The sequence below is a fragment of the Macaca mulatta genome, chromosome 4 (assembly GCF_049350105.2).
Source record: "Macaca mulatta isolate MMU2019108-1 chromosome 4, T2T-MMU8v2.0, whole genome shotgun sequence".
NCBI lineage: Eukaryota > Metazoa > Chordata > Mammalia > Primates > Cercopithecidae > Macaca > Macaca mulatta.
In genome coordinates this window covers 42,454,906-42,481,833 of record NC_133409.1, presented here as the reverse complement: position 1 = coordinate 42,481,833, position 26,928 = coordinate 42,454,906, and positions in this window count along the sequence as shown.

The window sequence follows — 26,928 nt, the reverse complement described above, 5'->3', positions numbered from 1 at the left end:
CAGAAGATCTGTGAAGCTAGGAATGTATTTGTTTGGATCCCATGAATCCATTTTACCTCATTCCCTAGACCTTATGAAAACCAACTCAATGCTTTCTCTCCAGAGGATTGGCTAAGGGATCAAACCTAGTAGGAGAGAAGAGGAATCCCAGTGTTCTGAATGGTGTCTCCCTAAGGGAGAGATACCAAAGAAAAGCTCCACTTCTTATCACTTAATAAAGAAAAATAAAGGAATCCCTGCAATAGAAAACAACCTCACACAACAATCCAAACCAACAGTTCGCCCAGACTGGGTTATTCTCTGAAAAAGTTGTCAGAATCTCAGGAAGGATAGAGATTCCAAAGAGGCATTCAGCCAACATAATTAACAGAGCTTACATGGCAGGCTGCCTTTGGATTTCTAGTCATGAACTGAGGGGCTGGGAAAGCAGGATGGATCCAGCAATCATCCCATCTCAATACGTTTGCACCTTGATACCAGTCCCTGGAGGACACAGGGCTGCCGCCAGCCTTACTCATCACACAGAATTAGTGGGTATGTGAGTGCTGTGGCATAGCAGCTCCGCACAGCAGTCACCGAGCAAGAAGATTTATTGCTCTATTTGACAGTCTGTTATTCACTAACTGAGCATGACACATCTGGGATTTAGAATCATCAACTTGACATCTAACAGGAGAACAAACCTTTGGGAGAGGACCGAGTGCAGGGAGACAGCAGGGGAAAGAGGCAGTTCGCAGAATAGATCTTCCACTTCCCTGCTGACCCCGATTATGGGTCCAGGCTGGAGGTCATCGCCAGATGGAAGGGAAGAGGCAGAGGCGCAGAGGGTCTTGGCCTGGAGGGATATAAAAAGCTGTAGATTCAGAGCAAGAAAAGGCACTTTGGGCCCTTACAGGGGATGCACATCTTTCCTGGTCACATTGGGCAGGCCTTTGTTCTTCTTGTCTTGTAGGAATACATATTCCATGAGGAACACACAACAGCCTCCCTCCATGTCTCCCTCCCTTTGCATTGAAGCAGAGCCTTACTGCTAGAGGAGAATAAGCATTACTGCTTGAAGCCACTCTTTCAGTGATCAGACCCCAGCTGGCAAGATGGCCCCTCATCCCCTTTTCCATGCCCTGGCCCTGCCCCACCAGCTGGGTGGGCTAGGGTTGGGCCTATGCACCTCTTTATCCTCTGCATAGCCCCCTTGCATTAAAACAGGGCTAGAGACAAAACCTTTTCTTGCCCAACATAAAGCTAAGGTTCTGTCCACAGAATTACTGCAGGCTCCACCTTTGCCATGAAAAAGAGAGTGGGCTCACTAATGATCAGAAAGATAATTTATTTAATCTTCATGTATCCACTGGGAGCCATGGCTCAGAGGCCCATGAATAAAAATGGCAAGTTTGCTCAGAGCATTCAAGGCAGTTCAGACAATTTGTTTAGCCTGCTGCTAAGTGCTCCAAGGACTTATACTATCCCTGCTGAAAATAGCATGCATCTGCGTGCACGTGCACAAACACACACACTCATTAAACCATCTAATCTCTATGCTTACATTCTAGCAAGTAAATACAAGATGACATAAAAGTGTTAATGCCTAACGTCTGCCTATTTTGGTTCTCATTTGTTACTCCCTTATAATATGTGTATTCCCTCTCCATTTGTATGCTCTCTTTCTCTGTGTTGCTTTCTGTTTCTCCTCTTCGCACCTCTTTTGTCTTCTCCACCTAACCCCTCCCTGGATTTCCCCTTCTGTCTCAGCAAGTCGAGGAGATAAATAAGACAGTGAAACCACAAACAGGGACTCTGATTCACACATCCTCCTAATCTCTACTGCAAAACCCTGTAAAGAAATAGCACTAGCAATGAAGAAGAAGTGAATTCTCTCATCAGGGAGAATTGTTCCATTTTACTCTAAACATTTCTTAAAATTTTACCTTGCAGCTCCAGCTCAAAGGACAAACATTTTTAAAGTTGAAGACAAATCTGAGCCTCCATTTTTTTTTTTTTTTTTTTGAGACAGGGTCTCACTCTGTTGCCCAGGCTAGAGTGCAGTGGCACAGTCTTGGCTCCCTACATCTTCAATCTCCCAGGCTCAAGCGATCCTCCCACCTCAGACTCCTGATTAGCTGGGAACCACAGGCATTAGCCATGCCTGGCTAATTTTTTAAATTTTTGTAGAGATGGGATCTCACCACATTGCCCAAGCTGGTCTTGAACTCCTGGACTCAGGCAATCCATCTGCCTTGGTGTCCCAACATGCTGGGATTACAGGCATGAGCCACCACGCCTGGCCTGACCCTCTTTTTTGCTCATTTGCTGATTTGTTAGAAGTACTGGAAAGATTACAAGCATATTAATTAGTATATAAAGTCTCAGATATTATACACAGTACTGATGAGGAAGGTTTAAAACAATTTAACCAAAGTAAGAACAAAAAAAGCTGAAGTGGGTAAAAAATCCAAGAGTTTTTCAACCAGGAGCCAAGAGTACATGACAATGAGACAATTGCCAGAAGAAAAATACTTTAAAAAAACCCACTTGGAATAAGTCATGCATCAATACTGAAAAACACAGAGACCTAGACATTCCTGACATTAGAAAATCTCTCATGTACCTCCCTTTCCTCTCCTGGGATTGAGCTTTTATAATGATATGGATACCCTGAGTGTGATACTTACAAGACTGTCATCACTGGTAATTATATTTCCTCTATTAATTAAACCCCATTCAATACGTTTTATGTCAGGGCGATTGTAAAGGAGGAAAACCAAGGAGTTTCTGCTTAACATGCTATGCATTTGTAGGAGTGCTGGCAAGGGATCACCAAGTGAGGGCAATGACTCATCCAGTGCAAGTCTTCTGGGTTAGGTTCTTATGAAGGTGGCATGTAGTAAGTGCTCCTCCTCCCTGCTGGGATGTAGGTCACCATGGGTCAGGGTCCTGGACCAGGCTTGGCGCCTTTAGGGTCAGGTTAGCATGGGTGCTCAGGGGCATTTCAGGTCATGGTTTAGAGGAGCAGTCCCTATCGTTTTGGCACCAGGGATCAGGGACCAGTGTCATAGAAGACAATTTTTCCATGGACCAGGGTGAGGGGGATGGTTTCAGGATGATCCAAGCACATTACATTTATTGTGCATTTCATTTCCATTATTATTGCATTGTAATACATAATGAAATGACTATACAACTTACTATAATCTAGAATCAGTGGGAGCCATGAGCTTGTTTTCTTGAAACTAGACAGTCCCATCTGGGGGTGATGGGAGACAGTGACAGACCATCAAGTATTAGATTCTCAGAAAAAGCCTGCAACCTAGATCCCTCGCATGTGCAGTTCACAATAGGGTTTGTGCTCCTATGATAATCTAATGCCTCCACTGATCTGACGGGGGCGGAGCTCAGACAGTAATGTGAGCAATGGGGAGTGGCTGTAAATACAGATGAAGCTTCTCTTGCTCGCTCGCTGCTCACCTCCCCCTGTGCAGTCTGTTAGGAACCCTGCTGCACAGCAGGGGGTAACAGTGGCTGTGGCCCAGGGGGTTAGAGACCCCTGGTTTAGAGCTCAAAGTCTACCATCAGGCAATTCCATGTTGGCAAGATTCCAGGCAGGCAGGAACTACAAGAACCACCACAGCTTTGGCAAGAACCCTTAAGTCTCCTGAATCAGAGAGGCTTTTATCCTCACTGGTTAGTCTTCCCATTTGGACCAAACATCTGACTCTGAGTCTCATAAAGTTTTGCAAATTATGCAATCCTGTGTCTCCCGAGAATTAGGATATTTCTCTAAATACTCAGAAGTGCCACCCAAGGAACCAACCTTCTATTCCTCGGAGCAGTGCCTACAGTGGAGTAGCTCAGTCCTGCTTGGCCTCATCCTCCCACAGAGCATGCTCCCTTTACAAAAGAACATAGAGGAGTCTGGCCTGGGACTATCAGTCTACCTGGTGGCTTTTTGTGTGGGCCTGCCCTCCATGAGATGGATTTTACATCCTTCATTCCTTCTGTCGTAGCCAAACTCCCCATCCTTGGTTAACTCTATGTTTATTTTTGTGCAAACACTGCCATAACAAAATACCACAGACTGGTGGTTTAAACAACAGAAATTTATTTTCACACTGATATGATTTGGCTGTGTTCCCACCCAAATCTCATCTTGAATTGTAGCTCCCACAATTCCCATGTGTTGTGGGAGGGACCTGGTGGGATGTAATTGAATCATGGGGGTGGGTCTTTCCTGTGCCGTTCTCATGATAGTGAATAAGTCTCAAGAGATCTGATGGTTTTATAAAGTGGAGTTTCCTTGCACAAGCTCTCTTCTCGTTTGCCACCATGTGAGACGTGCCTTTTGTTGTGAGGCCTCCTCAGCCATGTGGAACTGTGAGTCCATTAAACCTCTTTTTCTTTATAAATTACCCAGTCTTGGGTATGTCTTTATCAGCAGCATGAAAACAGACTGATACACTTACAAATCTGGATGCTAAAAGTCCAAGATCAAGACATCAATAGGTTTTGTTTCTTCTGAAGACAGCCCTTGACTTGCAGACGGCCACCTTCTCACTATGTCCTCCCTCACGTGGTCATCCCTCTGTCTGTGTCTTACTCGACCCTTAATGAATGCATTTTAACTTAATCATCTTCTTATGGCCTGATCTCCGAATATAGGAGAGGTACTGGGGAGTTAGGGCATCAAAATATGGATTTTGGAGGACACAGTTCAGCCCATAACATCATGCCTACTCACCTGGACCAACTGCACTGCTGCCTCTACTATGCCAGCTGGACGGAGCTCTGAGGCTCTTCCTCAAGAACCTGCAACTGGAAGTGTAAACTCTGCTGCTTCAGGTCACTGTTCCCTTATTTTTATGCAAAAATTCTTTCTCTTTCGCATATCTTTTCAGCTGGTTGGACCACTGGTGTCCTGGCTATTTTCACATATTCTTCAGGACTTTGGCTTGTTTTTATCACCCAGGGTCAGTTCAACTTCCACGTGTGCAGCCCATTTAAAATCAGTTTCCCAATTCCTCTTCTCCTCAACTGCGAGGACTTAATCTCCCCTTCCTTCACAGCTCACTTCTTGAATAAAGATTCTATCTATGCTGTTCCCACAAACTTCCCTCCCATTCAGCCCTCAACACAAAACAACCTGGCATATGCTCCTTCACTACCACCCCAGTAAAACTACTCTTGCAAATAAAATCTCCACAAACCTCCATCTTTCTGAATTATGAGCATTTTAGAGTTAAAGAAGTCCCATGACTGGCCCAACCCTAGTCACTTGCTCATCCCTGGACCACGACTCTAAATTGTGTCCACCCTGACCCACAGTCTCTCCCTTCTTCTTTTAGAGACCTGGATCTCTTCTGGTCATGTCGCTTTCATGAGAGCTGCCAATTTGGGCAGACACAATTGATAGTTTGGAAGGATACATTAGAGTTTAACAAGCAAAGAAGGCAGGAAAGAAAGGGAGGTTGTTATAAGAGAAACCACAAAATAATAGCACTACTACTAATAATCCTAATCATTGTTATTTTTGCCAACACATAAGGTATTTATTCTGGGTCAGGCATTTTTCTAAGTTTTTAGATTCATTTATTTAATCCTTCCATAGGAGATAGGTGCTGTTATCTTTCCCATTATGATTTTTTAAAAAGCCAAGGCACAGAGAGGTAAAGAATGTTTTCTAACATTCCCCAGCTAGTACAAGGCAAGGCTAGGAATTGGACCAGACAGATTGACTCCACACTGATTCTTGTAATCATCACACTACACAGCCTATTATTACTTGTGTATCCCGAGTCAGCAGGAGTCCCAAGGTAGTGCCTGCATAGTAATAACATAAGATGTATAGTGAGAAGAGATCACCCTGGGCCTTGTCCATGAGACTTTTCCAGGTCAACCAGCCCTCATCAGCTACTTCAGCCTCCTCTCAAAGGGACATAGGGATCTTTTCAATGCCCTCAGTGGGGCTGTCTCAGGCTCTGTCTATCCAGAAATAGCTTCTCTACCTTCCTGTTATAGCACCGTGGCAATGTGGAGGGACTCTGCTATGCTTACCAGCTTGGGTTCTTCTGATTTCAGAAATGGAGGCTCAGTTTACCTTCACGATGGTACTTGACTTGTCCAGAGCTGAGTTCAAGGCATTATATGAAGGATGTTCACAATGGTCTCAATCTTGCTTTACCACTCTGCTTCTCTCTCTCCTCCAGCCCTGAGGATCTTCATCTCTTCTACCAACGGAAGACTCATAATCACATCATTTACATTTGTCTGATCCATTATTGATGGAAAAAATTTAAGTACTGGCTCTTTATGGCCTTGGTTTTTGTGTCTCCAAATCCTTTTCTCTCTTATTCTTGCCTCTGCTATGAGTTTCAAAAGTTCATACTGAAACTCAAAAGCTGACAGTTGGCCAGGTGCAGTGGCTCACACCTATAATCCCAACATTTGGGGAGGCTAAGGCAGGAAGATTGCTTGCGACCAGGAGTTCAAGACCAGCCTGGGCAAAATAGCAAGACCTCATCGCTACAAAAAATAAAAATAAACAAAATAAAAATTAAACAAATTAGCCTGGTGTGGTGGCATGCACCTGTGGTCCCAGCTACTCAGAAGGCTGAGGCAGGATAATCACTTGAGCCCAGGAATTTGAGGCTGTGGTAAACTATGATCACATCACTGCACTCCAGTGTGAGCAACAGAGTAAAATGCTGTCTACAAAAAAAAAAAAAAAGAGAGAGAGAGAGCCGAATCTACTTTCTCTCTCCATTTTGGCACGATATTTCCCTAAAAGAAGTAAGAAAGAAACATCCTCAGTGCTGATAGGTGCTGGAGAGGGGAGGGCAAGATTAGTAAGAAAATTCTGAGGATATCAACAGATCAATATTTCAAAATTTATTTTTAATTATAGATGCATCATTTTACCCATGCTTTATATTATGTCCACTAACTAACGGGAGGACAAGTGCTTCCAGACTTGCACATCAAGGAGGCAGCATTCAAAATCATTTGTCTCTGAAACTACAATCTATTTTCTTTCTACAAGTGGATTTATGCCAATGATCACAAAAGATACCTGAGGCTCTGGCTTCTGCCCAGTGACTTAGCTAAAAACTTTATGTTAATAAATAAATGTTCATACATTTTTCTTCTTCCCAAAAGATCGGAAGTATCTCATAAATAATTACAAAATATGTTAGAAAAAATTAATGGGGGGTTGGGCACGGTGGTTCATGCCTGTAATCCCAGCACTTTGGGAGGCTGAGGTGGGCGGATCAGCTGAGGTCAAGAGTTCGAGACCAGCATGGCTAGCATGGTGAAACCCCATCTCTACTAAAAATACAAAATATTAGTCAGGCGTGGTGGCACACACCTGTAATCCCAGCTACTCAGGAGACTGAGGTAGGAGAATTGCTTGAACACGGGAAGCGGAGGTTACAGTTAGCCAAGATCGTGCCATTGTAGTACAGCCTGGGCAACAAGAGCAAAACTCCGAAAAAAAAGAAAGAAGGAAGAAGGAAAGAAAGACAGAAAGAGAGAGAGAGAAAGAAAGAGAAAGAAAAGAAGAAAGGAAGGAAGGAAGGAGAAAAGAAAAGAAAAGAAAAGAAAGAAAATGAAAAAAAAAATGAATCAACTAGGTTCAGTGTCTCATGCCTGTAATTCCAGTGCTTTGGGAGGCTATGGCAGGAGGATCACTTGAGGAGACCAGGAGTTCAAGACCAGCCTGGACAACGTAACAAGACCCTATCTCTACAAAAACATTAAAAAATTAGCTGGGCTGTTGGCATGCACCTGCAGTCCTAGATATTCAGGAAGCTGAGGAAGGAGGATCATTTGAGCCTAGGAGTGGCAGGCTTCAATGAGCTATGATTACACCACTGCACTCCATCCTGGGTGACAGAATGACACCCTGTCTCAAAAAAAATTTAATGGATTTATAAATCAAGGAAAAAGGAAAGAAGCTGTTCCTTGGTTGGGTTGTGGAAGTGCTATCACATGCAAGTTTCTCAAAGATAGGAGGGGAGATGAGACATGCTGGTGGCGCTTCAGTGAGATCTCAAGGACGGCATGAATGGCTGCTTCACCATCTGGATTTGGTCAATATTGTGTGTGTTGGAGGAGGGGAGATTCAGGCTTGGATAACTGGATGCAACTCCATAAGAAGTAGAGCAGGCACTCCGAATGGGTGGAGTATGCTGAGGACCCAGACCAAAAGGATGCCCTTTGGAAGCTTTTTGAGTCAAAACATAGCCTTTCAGAAGTCAAGCATTCTCTGTGGTTTTGCACAGCCCGTGCAAGAAAGAAATGAGCCATCTTAGGAAGCAATTTCTCCCCCAGGTTAACTGCTCTGTGTTCCATCCACCCCAATTCGCTACTGCAATGCTCTTACAACAAAGGAACTGGTTGTGGGATGACAGGACCCGAGGCAAGTGAAGAAGACACTCTGATGGAGCAGGAGACCATAACCTCAGGCTTTGCAAACAACACAAATTTTATAGACAGATAGATCCTGGGGCAAGGCCTATCTGATTTATGTTAAAAAAAAATCAGAAGATTCTTAATTACACATAAAGTTAGTGGTAGAGGGGGTAAAAATATTGAAGCTATTCTATCTGGGATAGACATTTGCTTGTCATCCTGAACATTCATGTCATGTAACCACAAAGTTCATCTGGAAGGAAAACAAGTTCTACTTGACTCAGTGGGGTGTCAAGCACTAGGGAGCATGACTGCAGGTTCCTCCAAGACATGAGGGGATGTTCAGAAAGTCCCATGTTGTGTAGCTGTGGCTCAATTTGTCCCCAAATCAAGTGAAAGGGAAATGAGCTTGTGCTGGGATGGTCTGTGATGGCTTGACTAGAGTGTCGTTTTTCTTCCAAACACAGCATAGTTGTTTTATTTCTGTGGTTTGATGGAAATTTAAAAAAAATGTATGTGACACATACTAATCAAAACAAGATTTTTGAAAATATAATATAATATTAAAAAGAAAAAAGAAGAAATACATGCAGCCAACAATCATATGAAAAAAAGCTCAATATCACTGACCATTCGAGAAATGCATATCAAAGCCACCATGAGATACTATATCACACCAGTCAGAAAGGCTATTACTAAGAAATCAAAAAAGTACAGATGCTGGTGAGATTGCAGAGAAAAAGGAACACTACACACTGCTGGTTGGAGTGTAAATTAGTTCAGCCATTGTGGAAGACAGGGTGGTGATCCCTCAAAGACCTAAAACCAGAAATATCATTTGACCAAGCAATCTCATTACTGAGTATATAACCAAAGGAATATACATTGTTCTGTCATAAGGACACATGCATGTGTATGTTCATTATAGCACTAGTCACACTAGCAAAGACATGGAATCAAGATAAATGCCCATCAATGGTAGACTGCATAAAGAAATATGGTACATATACACCATGGAATACTATGCAGCCATTAAAAAGAATGAGATCATGTCTTTTGCAGGAACGTGGATGGAGTTGGAGGCCATTATCTTTAGAAAACTAATGCAGGAACAGAAAATCAGATGCTGTGTGTTCTCACTTATAAGAGGGAGCTAAATGATGAGAACACATGGATACATAGAGGGGAACAACACACATTGGGGCCTATCAGAGGACAGAGTGTGGGAAGAGGAAGAGGATCAGAAAAACTAGCTAGTGGATGTTAGGCTTAATGCCTGGATGACAAAATAATCTGTACAACAACCCCCCATGACACAAGTTTACCTATACAACAAATCCACACATGTAACCCTGAACTTAAAAGTTAAATTTAAAAACAACTAGGGTTTTAAAAAATGACTAATATTTAATAATATTTAAGTGTATGCATGTCTAGTTTTTTCTATGATTGTGTAAGTATTTACTTACTCTTTTTTGCACATGCCATTTTAACATGTTGTTTTTCTTGTTTAACATTTTACAAGGATGTTTCTATGCCATTTGAGCTTCTCCAGAAACATTTTACTGACTGCATGGTATTTCACTACGTACATATGCCATAATTGTTTTTTCAAAACTTGTCCCCCAGTCCCTGGCAATCACCATTCTACTCTCTATTGCTATGAGTTTGATTGTTTTCGATTCCTCATATATGTGGGAGCATGCAGTATTTTTTCTTCTGTTTTTGGCTTATTTCACTTAGCATAATGTCCTCCAGGTTAATTTATTTTGTTACAAATGGTAGAATCTCCTTCTTTTTTTAAGGCTGAATAATCTTTTTTGGATGTATATCGCATATTTTTTTCATCCATTCATCAGTCGATGGACATATAGGTTGCTCCTATGTCATGACTATTGCAAACAATGATGCAATTAAATGAGAGTGCAGATATCTCTTCAAGATTCTGATTTTATTTCCTTTGGATATATACCCAGAAGTGAGATGCTGGGTCATAAAGTAGTTCTATATTTTATGTTTTGGGAAATCTCAATACTATTCTCCATAGTGGCTGCACCAATTTACCTTCTTACCAGTAGTGTACAAGAGTTCCATTTTCTTCACATTCTTGCCAACATTTATATTTTAAAGAATACATATATACATATGTGTAAGAATACATATATACATATATGTATTCTTGGTACTCTTGTGAAGATCAGTTGATGGAGTATGCATGGATTTATTTCTGGGCTCTTTATTCTGTTACGTGTGTATAAATACACGTAATAGCCATCCTAACAGGTATGAGGTGATATCTCATTGTGGTTTTGATTTGCATTTCCCTGATAATTAGTAATGGTAAACATCTTTTCATATACCTGCTGGCCATCTGTATGTTTTCTTTAAAAGCATATCTATCCAGTTCCTTTGACCATTTTTAATTGAATTATTTATTGTGGTTTTGTTGCTATCAAGTTGTACAAATTCCTTATATTTTTTGAATATTAACCCTTTTTCAGATATCTGGTTTGCAAATATTTCCTTCATTTTGTGAATTTGTTGTTTTCATTTGTTGTTTCCTTTGCTTTGCGGAAGCTTTTTAGTTGATGTAATCCCATTTGCCTATTTTTGCTTTTGTTTTCTGTGTTTTTGCTGTCATAGCTAAAACATCATTACCAAGGCCAATGTCAACAAGCTTTTTCTTTATGCTTTCTTCTGGGAGCTTTACAGTTTCAAGTCTTACATTTAAGTCTTTAATACATTTTTATTGATTTTCATATATGGTGTAAGATAAGAGTCCAATTTTACTCTTCTGCATGTGGATATGCAGTTTTCTCAATACCATTTATTGAAGAGATTTTTCTTTCCCCATTGTGTATTCTTGGTCCCCTCAGGAAGATCAGTTGACAGTGTATGCATGGGTTTATTTCTGGGCTCTCTATTCTGTTCTATTGGTCTATATGTCTATTTTATATAGTACCATACTGTTTTTATTACTGTAATTTTATAGTATATTTTTAAAATCAGGAAATGTTTTTGTCCAGTTTTTTTCTTCTTGCTCAAAATTGCTTTGACTATTTAGGGACTTTTGTGATTCCAGCCATAATTTATTTAATCATAAAAGTGTTTATTTTTTTCACTTTACAAATAATATCATGATGAATATCTCTTTCACATACATTTTCTGAACTTATGATTAGCTTAAATTAGATTTTTTAGAGTAGAATAAGTGACCAAATGAAATGAACCACACACAGTGTTTGAGATTCAAATTCTCATAGTGTACTCTAGATTAGAAGGATGAACCAATCTAATCACAACTGCTAATAAGTTGCTTTTACAAAACTGATCTCCCTGGCCAAAAATCAGAGTTTTCTTCTATTGAGGTAAAGTAATAGAATTGGACAGTGTGTGGGTTTAGCAAGTACATGGGTTTAGTGCACTGGTATTATAAGATAATACCATTGTTTGTATCTATACATATGGAAGTCCTCCATATATACAGAATATAGCAGAGACTATAAAACCAGGAAGGCAAAAAAGCCTGCTCACGTACCTTTGCTCCCTGACCAATCTAGACCTCTACAGTGACTGGGCTTTCTCTCTGTCTTTACTTTTAATTTTATATACATTCCACATATCATAGTTAAAAAGTATCTTCAAATTCTCCAGCCTCCACTGAATGGATCCCTTTAATATGACTCACTTTTTTCTTAAACTACAGAACTCGTTCCATTGTTTCTTTTATATTTGTTTCTGTTCTTCCTTACAATGCATACCAGGTAGAGTTTCTGGATCCATTCTCCAAGTATCTCAGTATTTCTCTCTTATAATTCATTCCTTTATCTTTTTATAGAGTATTCAGGAAGAATCCTTTATCTCAATGTTGACTCACTAGTTCTTCAACTATTTTCATTGTGCTCTTTAGTCCTTCTGTTGGCTGTCAATTTCAACAATCAAATATTTCATTTCCCAAATATCTAGCTTATAGTTTTGTTTTTGTTTTGTTGTCATTGTTTTAAATTTTGTTAATGTGTACTAAATATTCTCGCATTAACTTTGGGGTTGAAATTATACTTATTCTAATATCTTGTTTGGTTTGCCTTACTCTTTACTGAGTGTGATGCCTCTCTCACCTGGTGTAAGTTTTATTCAAGTACTTGGTGAGTCTTGGTTAAATAACCATCTTTGCATTTAGGAGTTTTTCATGAGCAGTCAGACTTCTTGGTAAGGGGTTTTCTTACCCATCTTGATTTTTACCAGTCACTTTGGGGCACTACCCTGTCTCACTCCTCCAGCTCAGGGAGCCACAATCACTGATGGCACTTACAGAAAGTTTCTCTCCTGCTTGCTGCTTGAAACAAGCAAGGAGGAAAAAAGAGGCCATTGTTAAATTCAGTTCAGTCTAAAGCTGTCTTTTTACATATTTTAGAGGTTTACCAAATATAGTGAACTGTAACCTAGCTGAATGTGCAAACAAACTGTAACCTACTCTTGTGATAATCATTGTGTTTCGGTCAATCAAAGGCAGCCAACTGTTCAAACTGGGTTCAAGTAAGGCAAGTGCTGAGCTGTAACCAACTCGGCTGTTTCCATATCTCCCTTCCATTTTCTGTACATAACTTTTCTTTTTCTGTCTATAAGTCTTCTTGCACCATGTGACTGTGTTGGAACCTCTCTGAATCTGTTCAGGTTTGGGAGCTATCCAATTCACAAATCATTATTTGCTCAATTAAATTATGTTAAATTTAATTTGTCTAAAGTTTTTCTTTTAGCAGATGGTATCAGAAGTGGGATCCAAAGTAGAGCTTCTAGTGACCCCAAGGAGCACAAGGTGACCAGGCGACAGTGTTCATTGCTTTCTTGTAGCAACTGGGGATTGTTGGTAAGTTCTCTCCCAGATTCCAAAGGTCTACTGATTTGTGTTTTGAGCTATTGCACAAATTTTGAATCCAAAATGGGTTTGGAAGTGATGACAGAAACTGGACTGGGTCCAGGGTTGAATTGGATCTGATAATTAACTGGCTTGGATTCATTAGAGGCATCAGATGTCTGACTGGATCAGGCAGAAACTGGTAGTAAATGGCAATACTGCAGGGGATACAAGCTGCAACTTTCAAATATTTGCAGAGATTTTTGTGTTCTACCCATCTTGTTTCTTTTTGTTGCATGCCCAGTTAGGGAAAAATCATTGGCTAGTTGATCAAGGGGATCTGAGAGCCAAAGCCAGACTCAAGGTAAAAATGGGATCCTTAATTTCTGAAGACCTGAGTACTCTGCCTTCCAGTTTATACATGCATAAATATTAGGCCCCAGAAGCAGCAAACACTCACAAAAATGATAAAATCTCACTAAAGGTAATTTAAAATTACAATGAAACATTCAAGTGAACAACACTGCCCTTTAAGAAAGGCATTTGGAAATGAGGCCTCCTGAATTAGTAACAGCCAGGGATGCCTCTTGATTTGCAGACGCTTCTAAAAAGATTTCAATAATTTTATTGCTTTTTTACTTTAAAGACTGTTTATAAAAGGCAAATAAAAAGCTTGAATGACTAATTGATAAGAAAAAATAAATCTGCTAACCTTTTAGCTTAGTTACTATCCCATCTCAAAGGTAAAAAGAAAGCTCTTCTAGATAAAGTGATTCTAAAAGGTAGGCCCTAAGGTAAAGTAGGCTTGCTTCTTTTTCAGATCTAACGGTGCTGAGTCAAGGCATACAGAATGCTTTTTTGTCCTGTTCCTTAATAGGATTCACCCCAAACTCAACAATTTCAGCTAATTTAAAAAGATCACCTATTGAACTAAAATATGCCTTTCTGGCATTTGACTGGTGTATTAGTCCATTTTCATGCTGCTGATAAAGACATGCCCAAGACTGGGAAGAAAAAGTCTTAATGGACTCACAGTTCCATGTGGCTGGGGAGGCCTCACAATCATGGCGGAAGGTGAAAGGCACTTCTTACATGGTGGCAGCAAAAGAAAAGAGTGACAGCCAAGTGAAAGAGGTTTCCCCTTATAAAACCATCAGATCTCGTGAGGTTTATTCACTACCAGTGAGAACAGTATGGGGGAAACCACCCCATGATTCAATTATCTCCCAATGGGTCCCTCCCACAACACAAGGGAATTATGGGAGCTACAGTTCAAGATGAGATTTGGGTAGAGACACAGTCAAGCCACATCAACTGGCTATCTTAAAATCCTTTTGTAAAAGAAATTTATATCTATAAAGGAAATCTGTATTTGTAAGTATGACTGTGTACATTAGAAATGCTTACCATTGTTCTAAAATTTGCATAACAAGTCATATCTTTGTTTAAAATGCTTTCCTGGCCATCTTGTCTGAACTGAACTTTTACTTACACCATTTTTTCCTTGATTTGAGCAAATTGTGCAATATTTTGGACTAAAGTCTTAAGTTCTGTGCTTTTCAAATATAAGTATTCTTATTTCACCTAACAGTTTTCCCTCTAGAAATGCAAATTTGTTGCCTAGTTAACAATTGCTTAGGGCAATGAAACAGGTAATTAGAAGACTGATAGTCTGAATGCAGAAAGGAAAAACTATTTAAAAGCTGGCCAACAGGAATCCTTTAAAAGCTGTAAGATCTGCTTCTGTCCATTTGTATGTCTATATGTGTATATGATAATATTTGATAAATACAACTAGTTTTTAAGTTGTTGGTAACATAGGAATGACTTCAAAATTGTCAGTTAAATATAATTCAATACTTGCTTGAATTGACTGCGAGCTTATGTTTTTGGTTCTGAGCCTCTAGATTCAGGGGTCCGGATAGGTTGCTATGGTGAGACCTAGCCCAATAGCAACAAGGTAAAATCAAGCCCAATATGGCCCCTTCTTCCCTGCCTTAGCTTTGCCTCTTGGCTATTCTGGGAGGGATTGGATCCTCCAGGCATCCTCTTCACAGCTCTGTCTTCTGCCCTGAGCTCTCCTGCAGTGTACATTCACGACTTACACCCTGTCTTTCATAGTCCTCCTGGATGCCATTTGGCTACTTGAGACCCAGGACAACTGGAGACCATTAGGGAGGGAACCTGTCTCATAGCTTCAAAATTGTTGTCAGCAATTTAAAATCTTTAAATTCATGTTAAATTAAGTAATACACAATCATAAAATGTCTGAGTCATTTGTAAATTAAAATATGGAAATATTAATTATTAAACATGAGTTTAAGTTATATAACTTGACATGTCATTTTTATATGGTATAGAAAAGCTAAATGTATTTAGGTGTTTTAATAAACGATAATTTAAGAAACATCTTTCTAAAAATTTATAAATGGTTTTTATCTGCAAATACTGATAAAACAAAATTTAGTTCAGGGACTCTACAGAATTTCTGATCTACCTCGGACATCACTTCTTGTTTCTCAGATTTGTTAAAAAAATTTTTTTTAATCTGTTATTTTTAGGGTTTTAGGAAGGAAAGAATGTCTGGAGCTTGTGCTTAGTTTATGATTTTGATCCAATCACAAAGGATATTTATCGAATAATTTGACAAAATCTAGTGTCTCTAAAGGTTTTTCCAAAAACAGTACATCGCTGTTAAGATAATAGTCCCATAAACTAGCTAATGCAGGTGGGTCTGACCCTCATTGTATGAAAGGAAAATTGGAGGTTCAGAGTGATGACTGCTGTAATGGTAATAATACTGACCAGGCTTTATCCTGTACCTTACAGATGACCCTCACGATAATCCTTTTAAGCATGTGTTATTAGTTACAAAATTGAGACGACAGAGACTCAGAGGATGGGTAACTTGCCTGTGGTTACAAAGAGGGTAAATGGCACAGCAGTGTCTCAAATTGGTCTCTTCTGGCTCCAGATCTGTGGCCTCTACCCCAAACAGTTGCTTCCTACACACAGTAACATGGCCAAACTCTGGGCTGCCCACTCAAAGCTCACCAGTTCCTTGCTTCGGAGACTCAGTGGATATCCACAGCAGAAGACAATCAGATGCTTTGCATAAATCCTTCTCTAAATACATGTCTTCCAGGCAGGTGGCTGTATTTGCATTGACTCCCTCTCTCCCTTCCAATTAACATCTAGGAGGCGTCAAGCTTTAAATCTTCCTCTTGTTTTTAATCTCCTCTAGCCACACTTAGGAGAGATATGATCCCACCAGCTTAGCCCCAATTGTGAATGAGCACAAAACCTTTTCCCAGCTTTTGTACTCATCACTGCAAACTGCTAGGCTTATTGAAAAGGAGAGTGTTTTGTGTTTCGTTTCTGAATTCAGTTCACCCATAGGCCTGTGAATGTGGCACCACAGTAATAGCGTCGTTCTGCACAGTCAGTGTGTCCATCTCCATCCTCCCCATTCCTTTTTGATGGTGCTGGATTACATCATAATTTTTTGTGTGGATGTCATAACTTACAGTGCTGCTACTAACAAGGTTACATGAAAAAAGCTAAGGCTTGCAGTGAAAATTTATATTGATGTTTCTCCCTACATGATAGTGGTTTTTTCAGTTTTAGCTGGTGCTACAGTTTGGATGTGGTTTGTCCCTGCCAAAACTTAGCTGAAATTGAATTTCCAGTGTGGTAGTATTGGGAGATGGAGCCTAGTGAGAGGTGTTTGAGTCACAGGGGAGGATCCTTCATGAATATGTGAATACCTTCCTGGTGGAGTGAGTGAGTTTTGGCTCCCTCATTCCAGGAATGAATTTGTTCTCAAGAGAGTAGGTTGTTTGAAAGAATCTGGCTTCCTCAGTTTCCCTCTCTTGCTTCCTCTCTCTTTGCACACGCCTGCTCCCCCAGCCCTCTGCCCTCTGCTGTGAATGGAAGCAGCATGAAGCCCTCACCAGATGCAGCTGCACAATCTTGGATTTTTTAGCCACCAGAATTGTGAGTCAAACAAACCTATTTTCTTTCTCAATTCCCCAGCCTTAGGTCTTTTGTTACAGCAATACAAAATGGAATAAGACAGTTGGACATTGGAACAGAGCTTTAAAACACAGAGATGCCTGGTTTCATTCTGTTATACATGGAATTGTGTCCCTCCCCCCAAATTCCTATGTTGAAGCCCTACCCCTCAAGGTGCCTGTATTTGGAGATAGGGTCTTAAGGAGGTAATACATTTAAATGAAGTCATAAGGGTGGGGCCTTGATCCAATAAGACTAGGGTCCTTATAAAAAGAGAGCCACCAGAGCTTGTTCTCTATTGCTGTCTGTGTGAGTGCAGAGAAGAGTCTGTGTGAGGACACAGTGAGACGATGGCTGTCTACAAGCTAAGGAGATAGGCCTCACCAGAAACCAGACCTAATGGTACATTTGATCCTGGATTTCTAGTCTCTGAAACTATGAGAAGATACATTTTTGTGTTTAAGCAACCCAATCTGTAGTATTTTGTTCTGGCAGCATGAGTAGACTAATACACATCCTCTCTGATGTATTAATAATTCTTTTGGGGTTTGGTCTGTGCATTGAGATTTCTAAAAAGTTTCATAGGTGACTCTACTGTACAACCAAGGCTTCTAGAATATGTCAGGGCCTTAGGTGGTGAACAAAAATATAGTTCCTACTCTTTTGGAAAAAACAACTTATTAAATAAGTTTAGATAGCTGAAATAGATGAGATGGATAGAAAGAAAGAAAGGTAGATAGAGAGAGAGAGAGAGAGATAGATAGATAGATAGATAGATAGATAGATAGATAGATAGATAGATACATACATACATACATACATACATACATACATACATATATACATAGATGGGAGTTTTTGTGGTAAATGTTGTAAAGAGAAAGAACAGGATGCTATGAGATAAAATCATAGGAATGTTGACAATTTACTTCAAATCAGGCAATACGGAAGCGTCTTTGAGGAGCTGATATTTCAGCAAAGAAAAATAAGAAAAATAAGACAAGAGCAAATCTGAGAGGAGAAAGGAAGAGGATTCCAGGTGTCAGATATCCCAGTAGTCATATTTTGACTTACAGAGGAATATGCTGTTTAGGAAAAACATTGAATAAGAGACTCAATAATATCTTTACCTTGTCTTCATGAATAAATGTATTTAGAATGTATTTAGAGAAGTATTCTTTGCCTATGAAACTCCACTTATAATAAATCTCTGACTTATTATACATTTTAATTACCTATGATATTAGGAGTAATAGTTTCTTGAGGAGGCGAGGCAGCCACGATAGAATTCTAAAAATGGATAGGTCCTCAGATATATGTGTAATTTAACTTATTTTTAGATGGACTTAACTGAAACTCTTCTCTATTGATATTATGTTTTATTTTTACTTTCCAAAAAGATATATATCATCATCCCTAGATAATCCATTCTAGAAAGTCACAATCCTGTCTCCATACAGGATTCTAATCTTTGTGATCACTTCTCTAATAAAGAAACTAAGGCACAAGTAGATTAAGAAATTAGTCCAAGGGTGGCAAATAGAGGGTCATCCTATACGGCAGCTTGATTACATAGTGGTGATTCCTTGGAGTATTATTGAGATGGATTTTGAGTTGTAGCCAGCTACAAAATGTCAGGATTGATTATGATGCCTGTCATGAATGTGGGAGGGAGTACATGTATTCCATGCTTTTTATTTCTAAATTCATCCACTATTACTTAATTTCATTCAGGAGCTCAACTGAGATTCATTTACCACTGTCTTAAGTGCTCTTTTCTTAACTAGAGCTGTTTGTTCTCTAAAAAGGAAAAAAAATCCCCACAAAACCACTATACTGCTGTGTTAATGTCAGGATCATACACACATGCGGATGGGCATGTAGGCCAATCCATAGTGAAAGTGTTATTTGTGTTTTCACTTTAGAACGAGGAAGCACTGATTCTCTTTAAAGAATTAATTTATTTCTAAATGGTGAGTTGTTGACTCCTCTTAAGAAGCATCTGCATAAAATGGCAGACTAGTAATACTACCAGAAGTATCAGAAACTTGTATGATCATCCTACATTTAAAAATATAATACCTATGTGTCCTGCTTCATCAGAATATTAGTTAGACTTGTATGTAATAAGGCCATATATATGATTGCCATGTAACACTATAAAAATACTTCTTACACATTCTGGCCTATATCAAATTTACTAATATTATCTGAGCTTTAGTTCTAATTTTCTTCACGTCAATGTGGGCTGAAGGCATGAGGAGCACTGAGACGCTCAACACGGAAATTCCAGGAACTTTCATTGACACAGATTTTAGCCATGGTTTGACCTCACCAAAAGAGTTCACACAATTACTACTTATCTTAGAATCCCGGTAATGGGGTTATCATTCTTTGTTATTTATTTATTTATTTATTTGTCATATGACTAGGCTGTACAACATTGATTTTACCTCACAAAAAGGTAATATAAACAAACAAACAAACAAAAAATCACTGTAAACCGTATTGCAGTATTTTTAAGGCAAATAGGAAAAGAGGAGGTGAGCCATCCTTAACAGTGAAATACACAATTTTGTTACATTACATTAAAAGTAGTTGCATAATTTTGGTGCCTAAGTCCTTTCAAATGCCTTCACCACCTACTTTCACATTTGTGGAAAACATCTAGTGTTATGAAAACTTTTCATTGGTATTTTATGAACTCACTTCTGAGCCTTGCTCCCAAAATCCAGGACAGTGATACCCTGACGTGGGCAAGGACAGCAACCCCATGGCACTCCCGCAGAGGAAATCGTTCTCTGGAACTTTTTAAAATCCCTTCATTTACCTTTCCCATCCAGAAAAGACAGAAGATGGACTTGCAGATGGGGTAAAGAACAGCTCGCTGTCCCCCAGGCAGGAAAGGGAAGAACCATTTGCACAGAACAGCATCTGGAGGCCCTGCGCTCCAAGGAACAACGCTTCCAGGGGGAAGCCAGCTTTCCACATTCATTGCTGTTTCCTAAGGAAGGACAGAAAGCGAACAAGGGAGGAGAGAAAAGGAGCGGGGGACTCCCTTTGTATCTGTGTCCAATATGGTTTCTTTTGATTTTTCATCCTCCATAGTCAAGGGCTCCCCAGGGGTTCTCATCTGTTACTAGGCTGGCTGTACCTGCCTGCCTGTGTGAAAGTTGCTCAGCTGCTGCCCGGGATGAGGCGAGCACATCACATCTATCTCCCTGGCATCTACTGAGCTCTGGGCCGCAAAGATCAAGCCCCACACGGAGCACAAAGGCAGGTCTGTATAGAAAGAGACGACCTTCTTTATTGTCCAAGGCTCTTTGTGTGACGCTGGGGTCAGCACTCCCTCCGCATTCCTGACTAGACCATGGGAGAGAAGAGGTTCGAGGCTAAGTACAGTAAACAATCCCTGAACCCTCATGTGGGTAAAAATGTAGGATTATTAGTGGGACCCCCATTTCCCCACCCCTTATGTCTCAATATAAAACCCAGCACATCAGTAGAACTGACATTTTTTGAGACCTGTTTTTCTGTTCTGAGGCCAGATAGAACATTGGAAATTGTGATTGAGGGAATGAATGACAGACATTTAGAGTTTGTTTCAGATTTAAGCCAGCATCCACCAACCTCAGAAAACAAGACATTAAATATCCTATCATCTTGTTCGGCCTTGTTTTTATTATCATCATCATTTAAAAATCAATTTTTTAAAAAAGCATGATGATTATTGGCTGAAGCTCAGAAAGGAGATGCACAGACGAGAAAGGACTTTCCTGTTCTGACAAAATCCTGGTCAATAACAAGGAAGAAGTCAGAACAATTTAATACCAGATAAGGAACCTTTAAAATTTTATGATGCCATTTTTATTTAATAAAAGAAAGGAAAACATTTCAATCAAAAGCATGTACTAAGCAATGAGTAATTAGATCCAGGTATGAAACTCATTCTTAAACCTCTCACAATGGGTGGAAAAAAACCACAGATTCACATAATCAAACATTTCTGGGAAATGCTGGATAAAATACAGAGTTGATCAATGCAGTTCTTTATTGTCACATTGATCTAGATCTTTATTAAGATATTTAAATCTTTATCAGGTATTTAATGCATAGTGACACTTCAAAAATAGAATATAGAACGTAACAATTTCATTTTCATAACTTTTTTAACCATGTAACATTACATAGGATTCAGATTTTTTTGGAACAACTTTGAGAAACTATGTGCTATATATGACAAGTATTTTAAATAATAAACTAATTTTATAATGCTAAAATAAATAAATAAATCTTTCACAATGCCTTATGTACCCTTTTGGATAAAATTTTAGTCAACACAAAGAATATGGTCTACTGGATCCTGATTTTTGATCTTATCATGCTCGTGGGCAAGGATTTTTCTTTTTTCTTCAAAATGTTGTTTTATGGTTTAAAGAGCGAAATTTCCTATAATGAGAACCTCTTTTTTCCAAAACCCATGTGATGCATACTTCCTGAAAAGTATTTGCCATTGCAGAGTTAAAAATGATAAAATATTGCTTCAGTCTGCTTTGTGTACAACATAGCATATGCTACTGATTCATTTGCACTTTTCTCCTTCAATTAAAACATTGCAAATTTCAATTTCAGAAAAACATTTATCAATCACTATGTCCTACTCTACATCTTGATCACCAGTATCAGAGGCCTATCTTTTCTCCTTGTGCCGTATCTTTCATAAGTACATTTCCAATATTTGCTTTCCTATTTCTATTTCCTGTCTTCCTGATTCCCCTCTCAGTGTTTTTCTGAGAAGATTTGGAAAATGGGAAATCTTAAAAAAAAGGCGCTGCTGTTCCATTCGTTCCGCCCTGCCCCCATAAAAAGCTAATATTTTCAGGTTGACTGAAAGTTTAACTTTGTTATTTTTTTTATTTTTCAAGAAAATCTAGCGTGACATGGCACGTGTTAGTGCCCTCTTACTTAACAAATTACAAGTTTTTTTGACCTAAGTTAAAAGCTGTGCAAATCTCCCGTGTCTGTGTTTTCATTGTGTATGGATTTTCCTGGTCCAGCTGCAGACCCGGACATCGTGGTAGAACTCTGGAATTTAACCTCTGTCTTTCTGCCTAGAGCTCCTCTTTGTCCCTCAAAACTTCAGAGAAGGCACCATCCCCCAAGAATGTTGTATTTGTGATGGTGAAACTTTCCTGCTAGTCATCAAAAGGCAGAGATGACTTGACAGGAAGTAAACCACGTTCATGCAGGAACCACATCAAAGAGGCCATCATTATCCTTTTTTTTAAATAGCCAATCTTTTTTAGTAGTTAAAAGACTAATCAGGGTTTTCAAGATTCTAAGCAATTTCTTCAAGATTGGAAGAATCAAAATGACTGCCAAAGACACAAAAACTTGTTCTCTCTTTGTTGGGAGGATATTTTTAAATGGTATATAGAGCTCTTTTCCCAATTTTAGTATACTGTAGAATAGACTATAACATGAGTGTTCCATGCTGGTGTGATTTCTGGCCTGTGGTAGTGATGGCCCCCAGGCAAAGACCATCTTCTGGGAAAAAATCATGTGGAATAAGGCATTTAAAAAATGGATCAAAGAAGTCTTGAGGGAGCCTTTTCTCGTCTATTACTAAACACACCAATGCTTGCTTTCCTCTGCAGACTGGCCTGGACCGACCCAAGCTTTTGCACCGAGTAATGAAGGTTGAACTGGTCATGCCTGGGGATAGGCCCTTTCAGCCAAGCCCCTCTCCCCTGCTAATGTGCCATTTCATTTTCAAAAGGGAGAGATATTCTAGAGCTATAAATCTCTTCTCTTTCTTCGCCAGCTTGCAGCCCCTGCCCTTATGTGGGGACTACCTCTCGGAAGTTATTCACATTGGGTGGGAGAGGTCAGCCTGACGCACAGTTCCTGGCAGGTGGTCCAACATGGAAGCCCAGGGCCATGCAGAGCTTCGGCCCAAGGTGCTTTAAAGGCTCTCTCTGGAAAATAATAGTCCAGCGTCTTTGTCTGCATCTCCAGGGCTGTCTATGACAGGCTTTGCTTCATGACAGATTGCTGTCCAGACACTGACCCCGTTGTATCTCCAATCGGCCTGCCTTCCAATCCCAGTGTAGAGCAACTTGACATCCTTCCAGAAAATCAGCTCTTTGCTCTTTTTACTCTCAAAGGAAAAAAGAAATAGAACACTCATTGTTGGAGATAACTACTGAGAGGGTCCTTTAGGAACGTCCACCGAGAAAGGAGAGGGAAAACAGTGGGCAATATTTGAATATTTGAATATGGGCAGCCATGGATAATGCCACTGGTCATTCTTATGTTTTCTCCACACATTACTTAGATTCCGTCTCACTCTGCCTTACCTTTCAATTTCCTGCCCAGTCTATCAAATTAGTGTATTATCCTTCTTTTCTTTCAAAACGCTTTTTCCTTCTGATTCCTCTGGTTTCGCCTTGATTTCATTTCTTTGTTTTCCTTCCTTTATTTTCCTTTTTACTCATCTCTATACAAGACTTTATGTTAACTTTGTAGTGGATAAAAACATAAGCAAAGTTGATGACTCTTTCCTTTGCCCCATTTCAGCTCTTCATAAAGTATAACACCTATTGTATTCAGTGACCATATTTGGTGATGTTTGACGTCTATTTCTAAAGCACTAACATAGTACCTGGCAGTATTTGAAACTTCACTGATATTTGTCGAGTGAGAGAAAGAGGGCTTTCACAAAAAATGCAATGTAATTTCTCATTAGCTCATTCAATTCTCTAGAGTAGGATTTCTTAACCTCAGCACTATTGACATTTGGGGCCAATTTTTCATTCTTGTGGGGGCCATCCTATGCATCACAACTTCTTAGGATGTCTAGAAGCCACATCCCTGGCTTCTACCCACTAGATGCCACTAGCAGTCTCCCCCTCAACTGTGACAATCAAAAATCTCTCCAGACATTGCCAAATGTTTCCTAGGATGAAGAAATCACCCCCAGTTAAGAACCATTGTTCTAAATCAAAGTTGCCCAATAGAACATTCTGAAATAATGGATGTGTTCTATCTCTAATGTCTGATAGCCACTAACTACTGAGCACTTCAAATGTGACTAGTTCCAATTAATATATGTTTTAAGTATAAAATACACACCAGATTTTGATTACTTAGTCCAAAAAGGAACATAAAATATCATATTAATAGTTTTTAATGTTGATTACATGTTGAAATAATAATTTGAATATGCTGAGTTAAATAAATTATTTAAATAAATTTTATGGTTATTTTTACTGCTTTTGGCCACTAGAAATTTATAATTACATCAAGTGGCTTGCATTTTGTAGCTCACATTATATTTCAATTAGAAAGCACTGCTCTAGACAGGCATTGCTTGGTGTTGGTTTTACTTTCCCAATTTATCTTTTTATTTATGTTCTTCTCACCTGTTCCCCTATAATGCCACTGTGAGTATTTTCTGCACTAAGTTATTTTTGTGCAGTTCCCTGTCTAGTTTATTATCTGTATGATCTTGAGTATCTCCCTCTCTGACCCTTATTTCCTTCAAATGTAAAATCAGTGAATTATACTCAATGATTTTTAAAAGTCTCCTATGAGTCCAAAACCTTAAGTTGAATCAGCTGTGTTTAATCAAACATAGCTGCTCAACACAGGCGCTCTGAGGAGGATAAGCCAGGCATCCCTCAGAAAGGCAACTACAGGTTCCAGCACAAGAGCTTTGTAATCAGACCTGGCTGGCCTTAGTTCACCCAGTGAACTCTAGCATGTCCAAGAGGATGCGGGCTTGGGGGATGCTAATCGGAATTATTAATACTAGGAGGAAAAAATTCCATAGTTAAATACATTTGAGATACACTGGGTTAAGCAAAACTAGAGAAGCCTATATAACTGCAGGTCATCTCAGAACATTTAATATACTAAAATGTAGTGTAAATCAAAGGAGGTATATAGAATGCAATATTTTCACTTTTATATGTTCATGGAACTTGTATACAGCTTTGGATTTTAACCCGATAGTAATGAGTATCCACTGAAGCCAGGAGTGACAAGAGCAATTGATGTTTTAGAGAACTTCCTCTGGGCACCATAGATGTCAGATTGGAAGTCAGAGATCGGGGCGGGGTGGGGGAGTGTCCAGAGAAGTAGCAAGTGAGGAGGCTGTAGTAATTGCCTGGATGAACATTTATGGGACCTGAAAAGGGATGATTTGAAAGACGTTTGCAAAATTCAATCAACATGATTAGGTAGGCCCAGGAAGGCCCAGTTTCTGTCTTGGCAACTCAATGGATAGTGGTGGATCTATTAATGAATGTACAGCCTAGTTAAGGAGACAGACCTATAAGTAATTACACTGCATTTTGTTGCACAAAATTTAGAAGTAGGAGGTGGGCACGGTGGCTCATGCCTGTAATCCCAGCACTTCGGGAGGCTGAGGTGGGCGGATCACCGGAGGTCAGGAGTTCGAAACCAGCCTGCCCAAGATAGTGAAACCCCATCTCTACTAAAAATACAAAAATTAACTGGGCTTGATGGCAGGTGCCTGTAATCCCAGCTACTCAAGAGGCTGAGACAGGAGAATTGCTTGAACCTGGAAGGCGGAGGTTGTAGTGAGCCGAGATCATTCCACTGCACTCCAGCCTGGGTGACAGAGCAAGACTCCCTCTCAAAACAAATAAGAAAAAAATTAGAAGTAGGTTTAAAGGCAGAAGCCATTAGCTTATACATATACATAGACATAAACATATTTTTATTAATAAAAGATGTAAGATGCATGATCTTTCCAACTGGTAGCATTATTTACAAATATTCAATTTGTACACATTTTTTAAAAGTTTGGATCAGGGTTCAAGATTCAATTTTGTACTCAAAAAATAAAAAAGTTGTTGGGTAGGGGGATTATGAAGTTATAGGAAGACACATCTGGTAGGAATAAAAGTCAATGCAGTCTGAAATCTCAATGAAGGCAAGGATTATGTGCGTATTGTTCACCCTATACTCCTGGCCCCTAGCTAAATGGCCTGCTATATAAAGATCTATTCAATTATCTTAATTTCAAAGGGTTCTGCATCTGCCTCTGAAAACTAAATACAATATTAAGAAATGATATAATATGATTATTTCATTTAACCCAAAGCATTGCTCTTCACAGCAGCAACGGGAACTCTTGCTTCTTTGGAAATTGTTTTTCATGTTAAATGTTCTCAATATTTTAAGTAATATTTACTGTTGTTAGTGAAAATCTCTTCCACTCCTGGCAGGGGGTGGTTTGCTAACTTGGCCTGTGTGGTCTTAAAAGGAGGCCCTTCAAGGGTGCAATGAAAGTCCCATAGCTGTACTTAGTTTCTTGATGACTTTGGTCCCAATATGGTTTGTATTCATTCACAATTCTATTCTGAATTCTGTTAAGCAAACAACTGTTTTTAAGAGAACATTCTAGTACCTCATTCACAAATTACACTTTTGGAAATTATCTATATCTTACAAACTAAGGAAAACAAAAATCAAAATGAAGTTCACATTTAATTTAATTTATTCTGATAGTCTATTGATTTTAAATTAATAAGAATTCCTAAAATATAATTGGAATTCCAGTAGTATAACTTATATTTCTACCAGATATTTATAAATTGTCAGAAGAATCTGAATTATATTACCTT